Genomic DNA, 20,924 nt, shown 5'->3' on the forward strand with positions numbered 1-20,924 from the left:
TGAAACCGTCTTCGATTTTGTTCCATATCATTAAGCGTCTCTGGCCGCCAGGTGTCACTAGCGCGCGACCTCACGAACTGAAAGATCGCGAGAGACGAAGCGAAGAAGAAACTGCCTGCAGTTCAGTGAACTACAATGTAAACAGTTATAATTTAATAAGGAATTAATCGCTATTTGAGGAAAGATACAGTTGTAAAACGCTTGCTAAACATCATGGGCAAGGTAAGCGATCAATAAACACCTTGTAAACAGACTTCCTCAAACTTTTAATGTGTTTCAGATGTTTGGGAAAACCACTTGTATACTTCTATTCAGTGTCAGTCCAGTCCAAGTTTTTTTTTTCCACTACACATCACATCACATCATCATCGCAGTGGAAAATATTAAATAATATGCATTATGTAAGTAGAATAATTATGCAGTGAGCATAATAAAAAAAATCTAAACCAATTTATTTGAGCATTTGTGGCAATTATTATAAACTAATAACAATATAAAATGTGTTATATATATGATAAAATCATTCCGATATTTGGGATTTTTAATGTTATTTAAAGAAGTTAGGTACACCAAGACTGCATTTATTTGATCAATAAATACATAAAAAAATTGTTTTATTAAATATGAGATCTTTTTTTAATGTTTTCCATTTGAATATGTTTTCAAATGTAATTTATTCCTGTGATGCGCAGCTGTATTTCAGCATCATTAATCCAGTCTGCAGTGTCACATGATCCTTCAGAAATCATTCTGATATGCTGCTCAAGAAAAATTTCTTTTTATTATCAATGTTGTGCTGCTTCATATTTTTGTGGAAACTGTCATACCGTTTTTTTTTAAAGGATTATTTGATGAATAGAAAGTTCAAAAGAACAGCATTTTGTTTGTTTTTACTATCACTTTTGATCAATTTAATTCATCCTTACTAAATAGTATTTATTTAATTTATTATTATTACAGCTGTTTGGGCCAGTCTGTCTTAATTTATTATTATTATTATTATTATTATTATTATTATTATTATTATTATTATTAATAATAATATAAATAATAATAATAATTTAAGCATAATTAAAAATTACATTTGTGTGTGGAAAATGTGTACAAAAATATTTTAAATGCATAAATTATAAATGTAACATCACAATTATTCAAATTATAAATTCAACATTAAATGTAACATTACAATTCTAAAAATGTAAATAAAAACATTTTTGGGGGGAGGGGGACTGGGTCTATTATTTTTGAAATACACACCCTGAAATTGTAAAACATCAGATGAAATCCCCAAAAAATAAATTATGCAGATGCATAATATGGCAGCATAACTTTGAGTAGAACTGAATTAAGCGGCATTAAAGAATGTATTAATTTAATCCCCTTACAACGATATTACTTGTGTTTCTCATTTAAAGAGTGCTAAACTACATGTTACTCAACAAACGTAGTGTAATTATTATTTGACAAGTGCTATCAGGAATGTGGAATGAGTGATGTAAAAATATTATCGTCCAATCAGAACCTTCTGCTCTGGATGCAATGCTAGACCTTCATAACTGTATGATTTAATATGCACTGGTTAATCTGCTTTTACCCTTGGAGACAGATGACCTTCCCGCTATTGATTCAGACAGTGAGATAGAGGAAGAGAATTCAGCTTCAAAAGAACACACCGACTTTCTAAATCCTGTTGCTGTAAGTATATTTTATCTTTATTTGGCACAATACGTTTACGTGCATTAAAGTAATTCCTTTTGAGCACAAAATAATAGTTTTTGTTTTACTGTTTATTAAGAAATAAAGAAAGACAGAAATATTGATAAAAGTCAAATTAAAGGAGAAACACTTTGGATCAGGGGACAAGTTGTACGGGACACATGTTAACTCAGTAGGGGGCGCAATGATTCCTCAGATAAGAGATTGAGATTGAAATCTTAAGCGTTCATCAGGGTTCTCAATGTCCCTGCTCCATTTAGGACTGAACTTTGGCCTGAATATTTTGGTATTAGACATGTTGTACAGTACATATGTCACTCAACTCATCTGAATACAAGATCAAATGTGGCTCAAAGGTCATGTCATAGTACATTCCACATTAAATTCAGTAATGACTTTAGTTTTTAATCGCTTAAAGGTACAACAGGTAAATAATGCCGGTCTAAGTCAGATATGTTGTTTTGCCAATTATCAGTTAGCATTAGCAATTGCCACTATGCATCTTATAGTTGTATATTATATATAATGCATATTGCATCCGAAAGTTCAAGTCGTGTTCAAGGATTTTCTTAGAGATATCTTAGACATGCTAGATGAAATAAAGCAAAACAATGTTACTAAAGGACAAAAATGGTGCAACTGCTTTTGTCCGTACAGTGAAAGTCAACGGCGTCCAAAACATCATTGTGACTTTCACCGTATGGACAAAAGCAGTTGCAGAATTCTTCAGAATATCTTTTGGGTTCCACGGAATGACAGTCAGATTTGGGGATGATTAAAGGATGACATCGTTTACATTTTGGAATAATCTATTTCAGATATATCCTGGTGTTTTATCCCAGGAATGCTATTCGCAACCTCCGAGCCATCAGCAATGACATCATGAGGTTATGAGTCTCATGCTAGTGATCTTTGACTATGATTATCATAATTCAGCATGATGCATCTTACTGTCATAATGGTACGATTCACAGTTACTGTAAGTTACTTAGGTAAATTCGTCATGTTGAAGAGGTATTTTGTGGCACTGCATAAACACAGCTTTGATTTCACTCATTAATACTTGGAATAGTTGGAAGGCATCACATTGCACATTGCTGAAACATCCAAAGCTTTTTCCTCGTAGTTTAGTCTGGTCAAGTGGCGACGATCCAAATGATAATTTGAGAACACTCCAGAACTCAAAGATTTCTTTGTCATCGGAAATGTCAAGAGTAATATAAAAAAAAAAAAAAAACACTTGAAAGACTCTTTAGAAATGGTTTGTCCTTAATCAGGTCAAGGAAACTTCTAGATCAGTGGTTCTCATCTGGTTAAATTGCAAACTCCACACAGTAAAAAAGTGCAACAATTGATTGTTGTAGACATTCCCTCATTGTTAAATCATGAAATAATAATATTCAAAATAAAAAATACAATATAACATTTTTTGTACATTATTATTTAAATATCAATAATTGTTTTTTAAATATTAAAACATAAATAAATTACATTATTATAAATATTTACATTATTAATCATTAACTCATTAATATTAATCTCTGCAGTCATTCACCATACAGAATACATTGTGGTCGGTGCAAATCATGATTATTTTTGTGAGTCATATTTTCTTTCACCTCGTGCAGTTTTGTTCATGCTCATTAAAACTATCTTTGTTTTCATCTATATAATTTATCTAGCTTCATCAAGTGGCAGATGTTTACCAGAGTTTTATTGAACATCCTTGACATGAACAACAGAATATATGGGAAGAATTATGTGCATTTAGTTTTGTCCCCCCACCCTTAATCAGAACCAGAATAGACCAGTTTTTGGATTAAAAAAAAAAAAAAAGTCAACCAATCTAGAGCATCTTTGAAACGTCATTTTTGAATTTTCCCAAGGTGTCTTGAAAAACATTCGTCAGCCTTGAACTCTTCCAAATCACATCTATGTTTAGCACTTATTCCCATGCCTCCTGCTTCCTGGATTCAAGATTGAAACCATTTGTTTAAAAAAAACGATTGTGTACTTTGCTGGCCTTCGCTGGAAAAATGTTTGTGTCCATTTACAGCAAGAGGAGAGAATAACAGACATGCATCTCGACATTAATCACGTGTGACTGTATTTCTCAGTTAATTACCCCTGCAGTTCTACCTATAATTAATTTCCTTGTATTTTTCCATCCTTGATGATGATGACACGTTTTCCGTGGCCTGGCGTCTCTCTTTGTTGATGCACGGTTTCGTCCTGTTCCCGCTGGTTTGGGAAATGCCCCTATATGATGTTTCTAAATTAGACCAAAACAAAAAAAAAAGTGGGAGTGATATAGATTTGATAGAGCAAAATGTTTGTGTACTCCTCCATTCATTTAGCCAGTGCAGGGTGAACACATTTTTGAGCTTGGGCCAGGAACATAGTGTACTGCGCAGAGAGAGAGAGAGAGAGCGCGCGTAGTGCACTGTTCGCTGGCACACTGCCCTACAGGGTCAAGTTGATTCAAATAAAAGAGTGTGTAGGCTGTTCGGCGGCCTGGAATGCCGTTCATGTCTCCACATGATAACAAGGCAGCTGATTTTTTTCCACTAGAAAACCAGTTTGTGACAGTGCAACCACAAACACCGATACACACAAACACAACCACCTCCTGTTCTCTTTACATCCGTCTTTTACGGCCTGTCATAAGGTAAATGAGTCACGTATCACATATCATCAGGCGCGGGTCGTATCTACAGGTCTATCTGTGGAATGTATTTTCTGTCGTTCTTTTTCCTTTGTTCGTTTGAGGGTGTGTGCTTTATCAAGGCTGGACGTCCCTTGTCACATCTCAGGTTGCCTTTGTAGATTTTCCCATAATGCTTTTAGAATCAATGCTGTAAATTTGACAAAGGACTGGATTTGCAGTGCACAGATATTCCAATGATCAGTCCATACCAGAGCATGAAAAAGACAAAGACAAACACACACAGACACACACACACACACATGCATATGTATATGTATATAAACATTCCTGCAACTTAGGGAACAGTTATATATTTTTTTGTGATTTTTAGGCCTTGAAATGGGTTTAGAAATAAGGACTATGTAAATTTAATAATAAATACACGGGGCATTGATATATTTATTGACATAAATACCCAAATATGCCATAATGGAGAAGACTATCTATCTATCTATCTATCTATCTATCTATCTATCTATCTATCTATCTATCTATCTATCTATCTATCTATATATTGTTATAGTATAACTATACTTCTATTTCCATATATACAGTAATATTTCTACGTTGTAATGTATGCATATATACATATATCCAAATGTGACAAAATAAAATAGATTAAATGGATAAATAATTTGGATAATGATTGTATAAAACTGCTCTGTTGGTGCATCTCAGTAATTTTAATATCCAGATTAATGCAGTGCTGGATAGGGAGATGCTCAGATCGGGGAATTACGATATGTTCAGGAGGATTTAATTAATGGGAGCTCATTGAGTTCTTGCTTTTTCGCCTCCCATCTTTGCCCCTCTCACTTATTTTCTTCTCTAGCATCCATGTGAAACGTGAGTTCGAATGATGATCGTGTTGTACAAGGTACTGACTGGTTCATATCTTGAGGTTTTTGGCTTTCCTTTGGTGGCGCTCAGCCATCTGTTAAGACTTTGTTTAACGTGCTGTTTATTTTTTTAAGGCTCAGATAGAAACTCTATCGATTTTCATATCCCAGCATGATGTGAATAAGGTGGAAACACAGGTTGCCATTTTTTTGTAACACCTGTTTAGTCTGTAATTTCACTTTGACAGCATGGCGGCAGCCTGTCAGGAGGCGTCACTCAGGTCCCATAATTTGTGTAATTGTGGGCCGAGAGTTTTTCAAGAGTTTTGTCTGCGTTTAGCTTGAGGAGTGAGTACCTATAAGATTAATTGTTAAATGAACTGGCCTCCATGCAGATTGACAGTGAAGGTCCAACACTCTTGAAAGGCTTTCAATCACAATATTATGTCAAGGTTTTTGACTTTGCACTTTTAATGTTCATTTTATAATCAAACATGAAGAAAGATATTTATGAGGCAGATCTTGAACTTAAGGCTTCAGTTAGTTTTTGACCTTGAGTCTTGATGGTGCAGCTTTGAATCTGACATGTATCATATCTCTATTTGTCATGCATAAAAATATTTTATTTTCTTGTCAGTAAAAAGTTGCAAAAGGCCCCAAAATAAAATCGAAACCGTCTTTGCATGCATGTGACGTTCCTCATTTGTAAGTGCCAAAAGATTATAGTATTTATTGAAATTTTGAACTGCATTTTATATTTTTATATTTCCAGTTTATTTTATTTAGTTTTTGTGTTTTATGCAGTTTTTTATTTATTTTTTCAAATAATTATGTTTAGCTTTTTTTAAGATTTAGTTTTAGTAATTTTTGTACTTAATCTTAAAGTTATTTTAAGTTGATTGCCAAGGCGACATGTCTATTTCTCTAGTTTTATTTATTCATTTTTTTTCATTTAAGATTAGTTTTTCCTTTTAATATTCATATTTTATTTATTTCAAAACTGTCTTCATGTCCTTTCATTGCATATGATGTTCCTTAAGTAATATTTATATACTATTTTAACTATATTATAGTGTTATGAAGTAGCTTTTATTTTTAAATATAATTTAATTTTAGTTTACATTTTATTTTTATCTTTTCTGTACTCTTGTCAATTGTATTTTTTGTTGTGTTTAGCTTTTAATTTATTTTTATTTCAGTTTTAGTAATTTAAGTACTTCAACTTAAGTTATTTGCCAAGGCAAAATTTCAGTTTTTAAGTTTACGTTTTTCATGAAATATATATGTTTCTTATTTCAGCTTTATTTAAATTCAAATTATTTTTAATAATGATAAAAGCACATCAAATGACTAAAAGGCTACTCTCCTCTCCTTTTTAGTCACCAACCAAGATTTCAGTCTACTCCTCTTATGATGATAAAAAAAAAAAAAAATTGATAATGATGACGATTCAGAAGAAAGCAGCGCAGACTCTTCGTTTCTGGACGTAGCTGAGACCCGCAGGCAGTCGGTCAGCGAGTGGGTCCGATCTGCTCAGGCGATTCTTCAGACACCTCAGATAAGACCCCAGAGGACTCGAGTAAAAAGAGGAGGAGGTTTGAAAGTATGATGCATGGTACTTGGATCTTAATCTTTATTTCAGTGCAACCCTGTGCAAGATGAACTCAGTTTATAAGTTCAGTGAGTGGCTTTATGATTGGGATTTATCATCTTGACTGACAGTAATCCTTCATACTGTTATATATTCTTATTGCAGTTTTTTTTTTCATAGTTTGACGTCAAGTTCACCCAAAGATTCATATCAGTGTAAACACACAGAACACAAAAGGGTTCAAAGTCTAGGTTTAATAATACATCCACACCCTTACCGTAAAATGTTGTCAGCTTGGGTTTTGATTGGCTATCAAGTATTGCTCATTTTTGTCCCCTTATTTATTTTACAAGTATTTGCTCACAAGAACCAGCACTACCTGCATAAGAGTCTTTTGTCAGATATTACTCAGCAGTTTCAGCAGTCACCATCAAAGACTGAGCCCAGCCCATGGCGTTTTTACCATAAATGAGTCGTTTATAAGATTTTGTGAATGGGAGAGGCAGGACGTGATGAGTTTGTTCCCTCACGGGGGAGCTGTGTCTCTTTTTGGCACTTCTTAGTCCAGCGCTCCTTCTGCTGACCCTCAGTCCCTTCTGCAGGCAAGCGCAGGATAAGTTCCCTGTGTGTCTGTTGTTGTGGCTTTTTTATTATGCAGTTTTGTGTCTACACACATAAAGATTATAGCACACGTAAAAACGTCCACCCACCTGTAAAAAAAGAACCCAAATATGTACATCATAAACATAATAAAGCAAATAACCATTAATAAGTGCATGCAGAATGGAGCTGCTCTGGTAATAAGAAGCATGTGGTTTAGCTTACAAGCCTGTAAAAAATGTAAGCCTATAAAGTTTTATGAAAGACAAAACATTTAGCTAATTATTGGTCAGTTTTTCCTGTTCTGTGAAGATAGATTATAGTGAATATGACTATAGTGAGTACGATTTATTTCTGAAATTGTTTCTGTGTGTTTTGATTCAGATTGACTCTCTAAATGGAATTGATTCATTGTTTCTCATTGATTCTCTAGGAGTGATTTTAGCTGATTCAGTCAGATTCAGTCAGATTCATTCTCAATGGTTAATTGTATTGAAATATTTCTCATCTGGAATTATTGGAATGAATCTCATTCTATATCATTATGTGATTGAATCAGATCGATTCTCTATTCCTGAGTCTAATGGGATTGATTCTCTATAATTTATTCTGTGTCATATTTTATAATCTAATCCACGGGATTCATTCTTTAAGATTGATTCCGTGTAACTGGTTCTGTAGAGATGATTGGACTGGTTCTGCATGGTTAATTTTAATGTAATTGTTTAAATGTGATTCATTCTTTCCGATTAATTCCATTTGATTGATTTTATATAAATTATTCTGTGGGATTGATTCCACTTGACTGATTCGAACTGATTCTCTGTGATTGATTCTCTGTCTTTGAACAGATTCAAATAAATTCTCTTAATGGAATTGATACAATGAGACTGATTCGAACTGATTCTCTGTGATTGATTCTCTGTCTTTGAACAGATTCAAATGAATTCTCTTAATGGAACTGATACAATGAGACTGATTCGAGTTGATTCCCTATGACTCTTTTCTCTAGGATTGATTCTAGTTGATTCAGTCAGATTCATTATTTAATTTGATAGAAATGATTCACGTTTATTCTTTATCATTGATTTTATGTGATTGAATGCATGTATAAATTATTCTGTGGGGTTGATTTCATGCAACTGAATCTATAGGTTTGATTCTGTGTAACTGATTCAGGGTGGTTTAAATCACATGGATTGTGTGTTTGATTCTGAATGATTGATTTCTTTGATTAAATAGGTTTGATTCTGATCATGTGTGATTCTGAAGGACTGATTTTGTGTTTGGTATTTAATTATTGGTTCTATATGAATGATTCTGTGGGTATTTGTATGAATGTATTTGATTCAAAGCAATTAGAACGATTCTGTGGGACTGATTCAAATTCAGTTGAAACTGTTGGCCTGATTCCCTGTGATTTCTCTCTATAGGGGACGTCTTGCTTAAAAAGGCTGAACCGACTCTACAGCAGTCAAAGATCAGCCATCAGCTTCTGGAGACATCCGTGCAACTCAACCACATCAGCTGGTAAAACACATCCTTCTGAATCCTGCCTGTTTATGTGAAGACTCAATTATGTCTTGAATGTCAGCTCCGTACAGATCATTAGTGCCAAGTTCTCTGTTCCTGACCGCTGATGAAATCATTATCACAAATCTTTTCACAATTAAAAACGTCATTCATTTCAATACTGCCAGTGTCAGATCTGCCCCAAAGAATGTGTCAGGAAAAGAATTTAACCACCAACCCGCAGTTTTCATATTTCCATAATAATTGCTTGTCATGCTTGATGAAATGTGTAGAATATTCCAGCGATGAGATCTCGCTGTGTACAGTTGGAGGAGTAAGAGGCTGTGAAAGCACGCTTGTTTCAGGTGATTAAGCTGACGATAGGACGTAATTGTCACACAGCCAAAGCAACAGGAAACCACAGACACAAACACACTGCAGACACAATCACACACCTTATGTTTTCATTTTCCATGGTTTAACGGATTTCTTTTCAAACAGTGGCCCACCAGGGGTCTTCAGTGTGTGTAGGTATGTTTGTGTGGAGGTTTAAAGAAGTTAAAGTTTCAGTTGACGGTGGAAATTCAAGAGAAAATTTAAAAAACCTATGTGATGCACTACCAGTGCAAAGCAGTGTTGTTATTATTAATATTATTAAGTACAATTTTATGTTTGTTGCTTGAAATAATAGAAACATTAACTGAAATAAAATATTAAAACCTTTCATTTCAACTACTGTAGTTGCCAAGGCAAAATGTCTTATTTTTTGAAAAACTAAACTAACACTAAATAAAGTAAAATTGACATATTTTATATAATATCATATAACTGTATAGACATATATATATATATATATATATAAAAATTAATAAATAAAAAAATTATAATAATAAAAGTGACAAAAATTAAAATTAAAAATATAAAAATTATAAAAATAATGTTGAATGTTTACAGAAACTAATAGTATATCATATTATATCATATAATAGTATATAATAGTGTATCAATGATTGTAAAATAACGCTGATGGAAAGTTTTCTAACCCTAACCCATAATTAAAAAAATAGTTGATAAAAATTGTTATTCATCAAAAAATTTTAAATCTCAAATGTATATTGGTTTAATTTTATTCTAGTTTTGAATGTCTGTCTTTCCACATCTACTGATTCATTACATCTTGTGCATGCAATGTTAGCTGAATAACTCTGAATTCAGTTCTCAAGCATTTATTTTTCTTCATTTATGTTTGCACGTGGAAAAGTGATTTAGGATGATTGAATGTAGTTTATGGACAGATTTGCAACTTGCATAATTCCTAGAGAAATTCCTCCCACTCACCTCTTGCTTGTTGCAAGATTAATTTTTTTCTATTTTTATATGCAACATATTAGGTGTTCTCATGGTTGATGAATCAGATGTCAGTGTGTGCATTTAGCAGCTAGTTCCTTTCCTTTGCATATGCATAGCTTTTTGGTACTTTTTCCTCCTGAAAAATAGAAAGTGTATTTTTGTTTTGCATGCTATTGCATGGGGTAAGTTTAGCCTGTTTCTCTCACTGCTTTAAAGTTTTCACTTAAATTTCCATTACACGTTGTTCTTCTCTGTAGTCTTGGCTGTGCTCGCCATGATTTCAGCTGAGTCAATTGTGTTCATGTGTCCAATTGAGGAGGCCAACTATTCCTTGAACAGTCAGCATGGGAGTATATCCCGTCAGAGAGCTGGATTTTGTTTCATTTCCTCAGAACTGACTGAAATGAAAAACTTGAAGCCATGCCAGTGTTGGAGTTTTCACTGCATAACCCAAAATATCCTGCTGCTGTTATTCATTTACTGGGCCTGTATCGTATATCTGCTGTTTTGCAAAACTGAATGACTTGGAGAATGAAACCGTATTTCAGAGCTGGTCCTTTTTTTACTTTTAAGCTTACTTTCAAGCTAATTATTCATGCTGTATAGTGCATCACTATATTAAATGTTGTTCAGTCAATCATTTTTAAAATGAATCTTCAAAACATTAGTTCCTAGTAGAAGCAGAGATTTTGTGTAAGTGTTGAGTGAGTGTTGTCAATCATCATTGTATTGAATTTATATGCCCCCACCACCACAGAGCTGTAATCATAAAACAAAACATTTAAATATCATCTTACTTTAGACATATTATTATTATTTGGAGATATAGATTGACAACTTATATTTATATGCATTTTATATAAGTAGACTGATATACAGTTATAAAGATCTCACAGATTTTATCTTACTTTTTGGCCATATAAAAAACCTGTTCAACAAAAGCATAAGCTTTTATTTATTTATTTATTTATTTTTTAATTTCCTGATTATTATTTCCCATATTGTTTCATGTTTATATTCTAGTAATATTGTTTTTTTTTTCTTATGCAAACAGCCAGGTCCTTTAAATTGTATGTATTTCTCTTTTTTATATTTTATTTAGTTTGTGAAATATTTCTGCATTTCTGTCTCTGCATTTTCCTGTGCAAAAAACTTGTTTTGCCTGCTACCGATTTTTTTCCTTCAGTTTCATCAACTCAAGTCTAGATTTTTCTCGTATTGCACAGCATTGACGCACATCTCCCTGTATCTTCTGTGGTCATTTGTGATGAATCAGTGTTCGAGCAGGAACAGTCTTGCCATGTGCAGCCGTGTGTTTTTGCACAGGGCTGATAAGAGCGAGAGACCTGTGGGGCTGAAGGTGAGAGGGACAGAAGAGCCAGTCTCCATCTGTGTGGGAGGACCACAGATCTGTCCAAACTGTAGAGGCAGGGACTCGCCGGAAGTCAAAGCCCCTCCCCTCTTGCCCTCCCCCGTATCGCCCCCCATGTAGCGTAGCTCCCACGTCATTCCTCAGCTCCAGGGAATGGCCTGCATACCTCTTCCTGGCAGCTCTGAGCTCATTTCCAGCAAGCCGGGAAAAAACATTGTTGGATTCTTTTTCTTCCCTCACTTTTTGCTTCACTGAGATATTTTTTTTTAGGCAGCGGATCACAATAACTGTGACAGAGGCCAGAGGGCCGAATAGAAAACACATGCAGCACAATGTGTTGCTGGCACAGTTTCTCCTCTTGTCTCATTTTCTCTCTTTCTTTCTCTCCCCCTGCGGAGTGTTTGCTTTAAGGGCAGGCATAGTTGACCCTGGAAAGTCCAAGAGTTCATTTTACCCTGGAAAGTCCATGGGATTAACTCCAAACCGGCCCCTTTAGTTTGCAGCAGAGAACACAGGCACCAGATGATTTGCAGCCACTTGTTTGGTTTTTGCAATTCTTTGAAATAGTAATGCAGTGTGATACAGGGTTGGGAAAAATTCCAATTTTAAAAACTGATATCCTTTCAGATCATCAGGTGGAATTATAATTGGTTCAGCCACTCCCCACAGGAAGTTAAAGCTGCGGTAGGGAACTTTTGAGGCTCTAGTGGTTAATAAACAGAACTGCTTGCGTCTTGCGGAAGAACATTGTAGCCGGAACTACTTCTCTCTGTTTATGTCTATGAAGAATCACAAAGGTACTGGGTTACTCCGCCGCGGTACCCCCGAAGCAATATAAAATAGTCCGAATATAAACACTTATTATAGATGTACCCTAGTGATTCTGGACAGGCTAAAAACACGGTTTGGAAAATGGATTCATGGTGTACTCGCTTATTATATACATTTTTCTACATTTTGAACACAAACAAAGTTACGCACCGCAGCTCTAATTGGTTGTTTCTTAACGGGAGCGATGGAGTTTCTGCAAATGGCAATAGGACACTGGGAGGAGCCAGAGGAGCTTGATTTTTTCACAGATTATCTGTCTCATATTCTACTGTCAGGACATAATGACAGGTTTAACAAATATGTAAAAAATATAATTTTACAAAAGTTACCTACTGCAGTTTTAAATTGGAATTAAAGAGTCAGATATTAAAATATAGTAAAAAAAAAAAAAAAACAGTTAGGAAAAAACTGTTCTTGGTTGTGCGAGCATAAATGGCTTTATGTCACCTTCCAGATGGCAGCAGTTCAAAGAGGTGATGACCAGGATGTGTGAAGTCCTTGTGATGTTCATTTCCTTCAGCACTGGCACGATGATGGCTGATTTTAGATACTTGGGGACTGATGCCGGAGTCAGTGACAGATTGAAGTTTTCAGCACAGTCCCTGAGTCCTGGATTTACTCTCCGGCCGCCACAAGCGATGAACAACATCACAAATGCTCCGTGTCCAAAGCTGATCATCCAAAGAAATTGAGTTTGAGTTCCTAAATATTCTTTTCAACCTTGATATCCATCAAATTTGGTTAGTTTCTATGTACCAAGTGATAGAGGTATTTGCACGTAACTTTTGCAGTTTAATCGGATGCATGGCTGTTAAAGGTACAGGTTGTAGGACCTGCCACGAGAGGGCGCACTATCAAAACAATAACAATCGCGTGGTTTGATGACGCTAAGAAGGAGTGTGGAATAATGGTATTTGTTGTCTTCTACCCAACCGCTGATGGCCAACAATCAGACGGAATGATAAATCATGGATTTAACTATTTGCGCGAGTAGACTACATACAAAGTCAATGCAAAGACGTGATCAGACTATGGATCAGACGCGTCCTCGCCCAGGTCTAGAGACGCGATGCCCCGTGTTTGGCTTGTACGCCCCATAATACTAATCTTGTTGATCGTTATAATAGTATACCTCTTTTGTAAAGATACGAATCAAAACAACTCGAGTAAAACAAGAGCGAGATCGGCATCTCTTTCTAGTTGAAGTTTGTCGCGAAGCTACTTCCGCATTTGTCCACGACACTGTTGTCATGTGGTTTCTACGTCAGTAAAGGAGGTAACAAAGGGTAACTAATTTAATAATAATTTGTTACATTTATATAGCGCTTTTCTAGGCACTCAAAGCGCTTACTTACTTAAAGTCATTGACAGTCGACAGCACTGCCCCGTGTCACTGTTTAGAATGGGGATTTTCTCTTGATTTACAAGTAGTTGAAAACATAAGAGATATTGTTAGTAATCAGCTGGACAAAATATATAACACTAGCCTAGTGTTTTTTGAATGTTTTACTCCAAATATCTTACAAATTGTACCTTTAACAACAAAAAAGCTTCTTTTTTTTCATCTCCAAGTTGATAATGTGTTGTTATTTAAAAAATGTTATTTTGCATACAGTATATAGTTTCGATTTATTATTTGGTGGCAGTATATTATTGATGGTTGGTATATTACTAATATCTGTATAATATAAATGGTGGCATTTGAGAACCACTTGCCATACATTAAAGTCTGAGTCATGTAAACCGCTTTGGATGTATTGGAGTGTTTCTGTTGACCGACTCTCTTGAACATAAACACACAAACACACATTATTCCCAGCCTCCTCATGGTTCAGCTATGAAGGAAATGCCTGTCATCAGTAGGTAGTGATTACACCTGTGCCGCACCCTCACCTGTTCGTGTGAGCTCTGACGTCAGCACACTCTCTTGTGTTTGTTCTCAGACTTCCTGCTCAGATTTACCGGAAAACCATTCACACGTTTATCACGATAGCAATGCGATTCTGTGTGCACTGAGCTGAATAAATCTCTACAAAGGCTTTATTTTCCTGAGCTTCTGATCACTAAGATTTTGCCTTGTATTTTTATTTGTATTTGTATTTGATTTATTTTCTTAGTAGTAGTAGTAGTATGATTCGGTTCTAATTTTTATTAAACGAATGTAATTTATTAATTAATGATATTACATTTTTTAATTATTAAATGTATAATTATAATAATGACTTCAATATTCTAAAATGTAGAAAAATTATACAATTAAATTAAAATTATATATATATATATATATATATATATATATATATATATATATATATATATATATATATATATATATATTAGGGGTGTAACGGTTCACAAAATTCACGGTTCGGTTCGATACGATACACTGATGTCACGGTTCGGTTCGGTTCGGTTCGATACGTTTTAGATACAGCAAAATGTAAAAACATCTCAACTTTTCAGAATGCCGCAAGCGCACCGCGGGTCATGTGACAAGAACTAACCAATCAGCTTCATCCTTTCCCGTAACAACGTTGAGAGCTCAGCCAAGATGAAGGATCAGCTGATCATAGTTGTATATGGATTGCAATTTTGAAATAAATTTAGTAGCAGAGCTACTGCAAGCGATTTTTAGAGCTGCAAATCCATTTATCCTTCGCTGAAATTTCCGCGTCTCATGGAGAGAGCACGTCATTGTTGCTTAGCAAAGACAGACGCCTCATGAGCGCTTCTGCCCGAGCGCTTTGGAAAGGAGGAGAAAGACGCGCTTAGCGTTTTCCACGCGTTTTTAGGCACGATATGTGAACGGCCCCTAAGGCGCTCGCTCACTCAGCACGCGCTGAAGGCTCGTTGCAAAATGTCGAATGCCTTTAACAGACCAGAAATATAAGATCCTAAAATAACCAACAGGTCTGGTGTTTGGGTTGGATTCCCTGTAAGCTATAGTTTCTAAATGCTGCAGGGATAGTTTGCTGCGTGCATGTTTCTCCTTTTTTTCGTCTTTTCCCAGATAGTACTGACGCATATATCCCAGATATTCCCGCTATTTTTTTTTTTTTTTTTGTAATCCCGCTGGTGTACCCTGTCATGTTGCAGATGCGACATACCGTTGTTTTTTTTATCCACCACTCTCTTGCCATCACCATTATAGCTTAAAGGGAATCCAAAGTGCACCCAAACACCAGACCTGTTGGTTATTGGAGGATCTTCTCATTTCTAGTCTGTTAAACGCATTGGCTATTTTGCAACGAGCCTTCAGCGCGTACTGAGTGAGCGAGCGCCTGCTGAGTAGCCTAACATAAACATATAAGATGGTGTTTTTTTCTTCTTCGGGAGTGTCAGGGGCGTTGCCTGTTACGTTGTTTGGGTTATTGGGCTACCTTGTTGAACGCATATCATTATATTTCTCTCTCTCTCTTTTTTTTTTTTTTCAAATATAATTAATTACTCCAACGAACCGTTCGGTATACATAATGCGTACCGCGTACCGAACCGAAAGCGTCGTACCGAACGGTTCAATACGAATACGCGTATCGTTACACCCCTAATATATATATATATATATAAAATGATTACAAATAATTTTATCAATTATAATATTACTTACAATATTATTAGATATTGCACACAGTGAAAATACTTTCATGTTTCTAGACTGAATGGCTAACGAGAAAATCAGATTTTATTTGCTCAATATATTTTATTTATTTATTTTTGACCTGTCACTGTTGGATTGTCAAAGACTGGAATTTTCTGTCCTATTCTTCTTAGTTTGACAGCGTGTTGAAAGGCATTTGTTTGCACTGGGTTGGAGAGGACCTCCACCTCTCCTGTGTAAACTTGCCTTTGCTGGCTGCCCTGGAGCGGTGCGCTGTTGGCTCAAGTTCACTATGTTCAGTGCGTTTGCTCGTCTCTGCTGGCACCTGTTCAATTCTCTCACAGGGCAGGATGGTTTGAATGCTGACGTACATGCTACGTCTCATGACATGAGCTCTGCAGGCCCCGGCTTGTAGTGGAGTGGAGGCCTCCGTTTATTGAAGAAACGTTTGTTTAGAAACAGACCTGTGACAAATTACCCCCTATACACTCGGCGCAAAGATTGATCAGGCTGTTTGTAACCTACTTCTGAGGCCCTGGGAACGGTACGTTCTCATGCATCCATGACACTGCTTTTAAACTAACGTGCAGATGTCCTTTGCAGGCTTTTGTCCCCATGTGCTTCATATCAAAAACTAGTTGTAAACACTTTCCTGCACATGCTCCAGTGAGTACTGCCTAATAGTGTAGATATTTCCAGTTATAATAATGAAACTGATCATGCATAATCAGAATGAAACTGAAAATTGCTTAGAAGATGGCTTAGTGCGATTTAATTTAATAGATGTAAGCTTTAGGTATTTTAGAGTGAGGTGTGGTGCTGTGTTCCCATCCGTCAGTTTTAAGTGTTTCAGAGTGGTTTGGTTCACAGTAAAAGCTGCTCCACATGAACTCAATCTCAGCATCTGCTCTGAGTTTTAATCTCTTTAACATTTATTTGGGAATGCAATGTGCCAACTATCTTCTTAAGAAGCTGTAATCAACAAAAAGAAAAGGCTCACTGCAGATTTCTGTCAGCATAAAAGTTCAGTGGTTGAATGTTCTTGAAAATAAAGAAATTAAGTCATAAGCCATAAATGTTAGCATTGTAATTTTATGGTTTTAATAAAATAATATAATTAAAATAATATTAATATTTTTTTTCTTTACTCTTTTTTTTTGTATTTTATTTAGTAATAATTATAATAATAATTTTTATTATGTTATTTTCATTTCATGGTTGTATTGTAAGATACAATTATTATTATTATTATTTTTTATTAATATATTTTTTTAATATTCTATTTTTATTTTATAGTGAAATATTACAATAGCAGTGATATATTTCCTAATTTAGTAATTTAATATTTTTATTAAGTATTTGATTTTTTATTTGTATTTGATTTTGTTTTTAATTTTTTTGTGTTTTATTATAGTGCTATTTTCATTTATGGTTGTAATATAAAATACAATTAATTTTGGCCTATTTGGTTATTTTTGTATCTTATTTTTGTATCTTATTTATTGGCCAAATTGTGCAGCCCTATAACAATGCACAGCAAACCTGGATTTAAAAAAAAATTTTAATCACAAGTTTATCAGAAATATTGCAGTTAATTTTTACGCCCTCAAATTGTGCATCTCTAGGTTTTTGCCAGGTAGGCTTAAATAAATATCATTTAGCCTTCAGCATGAAGTCTGGTCCACTTTGCAGCTGATTTTTATCTGCCTGCAAAGAAAAAAAGATGAATGGTGCTTCAGGAGGAGCCATGTTTAGATACCACTCTATATTGAATCATAAATTCACATCTTTCTTTTGGCAAACAACGTCTAACACTTGTTTGTGCGTTTGTTCTTGCTCTGTTACTAAGACACACCAAGGCAAAACATTATCACAGGAGTGCAGCTTGTTTCACAGTCGATCTGTTAGATGCGAAGTACAAAGTAATAATGCCGACTCGAGTTCAGAGTTTTGATATAAACATGTTTTGTGTGTGAGGAGAGTGGAGGTGGTTGTGCTTCTGCTGTCAATCTTTTAACATAGACAAAAAATCAATGCAGTTGAGTTTTATGAATGTTTTTAAAAGTGTCAAGCTGTCACATCAGCTGTCCTCTCCCGTGCGATCTCGGGAAAGAAAACGGAAATTCCCCGAAGTGACACGGTCTAGGTTAGATTTCGAATTTGGCCACACATAGAAATGTGTGAAAGTGCAGCTGGAATGGATGCAGCTGCAGTTTCCTGTGTGACACTCATGAGCGCAGATGATTTATGAGGGATGTTTTTATGCATAAATATTTACTTTAGTGTGAAAGCGAGGCCAAATTTTCCTGTTCGACAAGACCCTGGCGTAACAAATTCTTTTTTTTAAAAGACATTTGATGAATGAGGCTTTGTACTTTCCTCATGTTATTGTACTGCTCAAAATAAGCAGTGCCGTTTTGTCCATAAAGAGTTCGTGTTGGTTGTAAACACATAAAGTGTTAGCCACAGTTTTCAAAATACAAGTAACCATCATCTGCTGCTCTGAGATCTTTTTAAGGGCTTTTATAAAAATCTGAGCTAGCCAACAAATCACAAAGGGAAATTCCACTTGAAATTATTATTATTTTTTTTTTGTCATCATTAAATTTTTGTGGGTCTGATGGCTCTATTTTTTTTCAATTTTAATATAATTTAAATGCAATTTATTCCTGTGATCAAAGCTGAATTGTCAGCATCATTCCTCCAGTCTTCAGTGTCACATGATCTTCAGAAATCAGTCTAATCTGCTGATCCGATGCTCACGAAACATTTGTTATTATCAATGTTTACAACAGTAATATTTTCGTTGGAACCTTAATTTTCTTTTTTTAATAGAAAGTTCAAAAGAGCAGCGTTCATTTGATATCCCAAATGTCCTAGCTGTCACTTTTCATCAATTTAATGCATCCTTGTTGAATTAAAGTATCAATTTCTTAAAAAAGACTAATCTTAATAATTTTTGAACAGTGATGTAGATGAGTTTTTAAGTTAAATTCCACTCGTTAGCTGCTAAGAGTGTTGTGATTTAGTGGTTAAGGCTTAGTTTGGTTTGGTCCTCCAAGGGCCATCAGTGTTGAGTACAAGGCACTTAAAGCATTTACAGTGAGAGAAACCGTAAACCATTCATTTTCAGTGAGAGTTGCCGATTTGAGGAGACTGACTTAATGCATTTGTGGTGCCATTCTGTGGTCATATTGTGTAAAAGTCATAAAACTGGTGTCTACTGGTGTGGTTTGGAAAAAATAAAATGCCAATGTTTCCATTTTTCCATCCTCAGGTCAGTGAGTTGAACAGATGAGGAGTTCGTAAGTCTCTGCTGGACGCAGTGGAGGATTGTGGGTCGTTGGGGCCTCCACCAGAAGAATCAGCACCACCGCAACACATCGGCAAGTACTGGACCTCTGTTTCATTTCTCTGGTTTCAATAACTTTGTTACTTTGGAGGAAGAAAACCCTGGAAAAGTCCTGTATAGTGTCGCAGCTTGCAAATCTTTTTTAAACAAACACACGCACACAAAAAAAAAAAAAAAACACTGTTTTGGTCAAAGATCATCTAAAATTCTTGAAGAAATGTGTGCTGTTTAATAAATGTGTTTAAATAAATGTATACATTACCGTTCAAAACTCTTCTGCTCATCATTGCTGCATTTATTTGAATGCATTTGTAAAAACAGTAATATTGCAAAATATTATTGCAATTTATTATTTTCATTTTTCGTTTTCACTTTTAAGTGTTATTCATTCCTACAGCATTTATTTGAAATAGAGATATTTCTCTTTACTCTCACTTCTGATCAATTTAATTTCTTTAAAAAATACTTTTTGACCCAAAACAGTAGTGAGTACATGCACACACTATATATATACGGTATATATTATATTTTTGGGTGTATTGTTCTTGTAAGCCTATAGCGCTTTTATTCCCTCCACAATATATATCAGTGCATTTCAAAACAGCTTTACGTAGTTTAATTTTAATTAATAAAAACTTGCATGTTTTCCCTCACATTTCCACTTTGTAACTGTTACCAGCACAGACACTTGAGCTCTCTGTAAATAAACACAATGTGCAGTTTATCAGCAACTCTTCTTATCCAGTAACCAGGCAAACTAGTTTGACAAACCAGATACCAGTTAGATCTCAGCTTTTACTCTAATTTGCTTCTAATAAAACCTATGTGAATTGATTGGGAATGTGCTTGAGGTCATAATAAAATACAATAACATGCATGACAGGTTCAAATCACACAGAATGAGCGTCAGAATGATCTAGAATGTGCTTCGTCGATCTGAGACGGTGCATCTTTGTACGTGTTTTACGAGATGTGTTGTGTGTTTGCTCTGTGTTCCAGCGCAGTGTAATTAGGCCATTGTCTGTTCTGAACTCCACTGTTAAAGCTCCAAGAGGTCAGCCTCCTCATGGAGTAATAAATGGTGAGAGAGAGCTACTTTGCTCCATGTTCTATCAATGACTAACCAAACAACCCCTCCCAGTACACAGAGTCCTCTCTTTCTCTCTATCTTGTTCTGCCTCACGCAGTTCTCTCTGCCATATGGTAAAACTCTACAAACATCTCTGATTGAGCCCAGCGGTGTCAGTGATCCATAGCCACATGCTTCTCAGAAAAAAAGCAAATAAAGGACAAAAAGTGAGAGTGAGAATGTGCCTTGTAAGAAAAGAAAATGCTCGAAATATGACCCCAAGCCAAGTGTAAATGAAATCTTTTTGTAGAGTTTTGTACATAGCTGTTGATGTGTTTTGAATGATTTTAGCATGTTGCTGCGCAGCTGAAAAGGTGTTTTGAGATT

The 20,924-nt window shown here is 35.2% G+C and overlaps 1 long non-coding RNA gene across 3 annotated transcripts; it reads left to right on the plus strand.

Annotated features, from left to right (window-relative positions):
- The first annotated feature begins 73 nt into the window (after positions 1 to 73).
- Positions 74 to 20,302, plus strand: LOC127946251 (uncharacterized). Of its 3 annotated transcripts, none has more exons than XR_008151033.1 (5): positions 74 to 222; positions 1,607 to 1,695; positions 6,642 to 6,877; positions 8,887 to 8,983; positions 19,394 to 20,302. It is a non-coding gene; the product is annotated as an uncharacterized LOC127946251 (long non-coding RNA). The 3 variants fall into 3 exon arrangements; XR_008151032.1 differs by having other exon boundaries at positions 6,642 to 6,865; XR_008151034.1 differs by lacking the exon at positions 6,642 to 6,877.
- The last annotated feature ends 622 nt before the right edge of the window (positions 20,303 to 20,924 follow it).

This window comes from Carassius gibelio, chromosome A24 (genome assembly GCF_023724105.1).
Source record: "Carassius gibelio isolate Cgi1373 ecotype wild population from Czech Republic chromosome A24, carGib1.2-hapl.c, whole genome shotgun sequence".
NCBI classification, from domain to species: Eukaryota; Metazoa; Chordata; class Actinopteri; order Cypriniformes; family Cyprinidae; genus Carassius; species Carassius gibelio.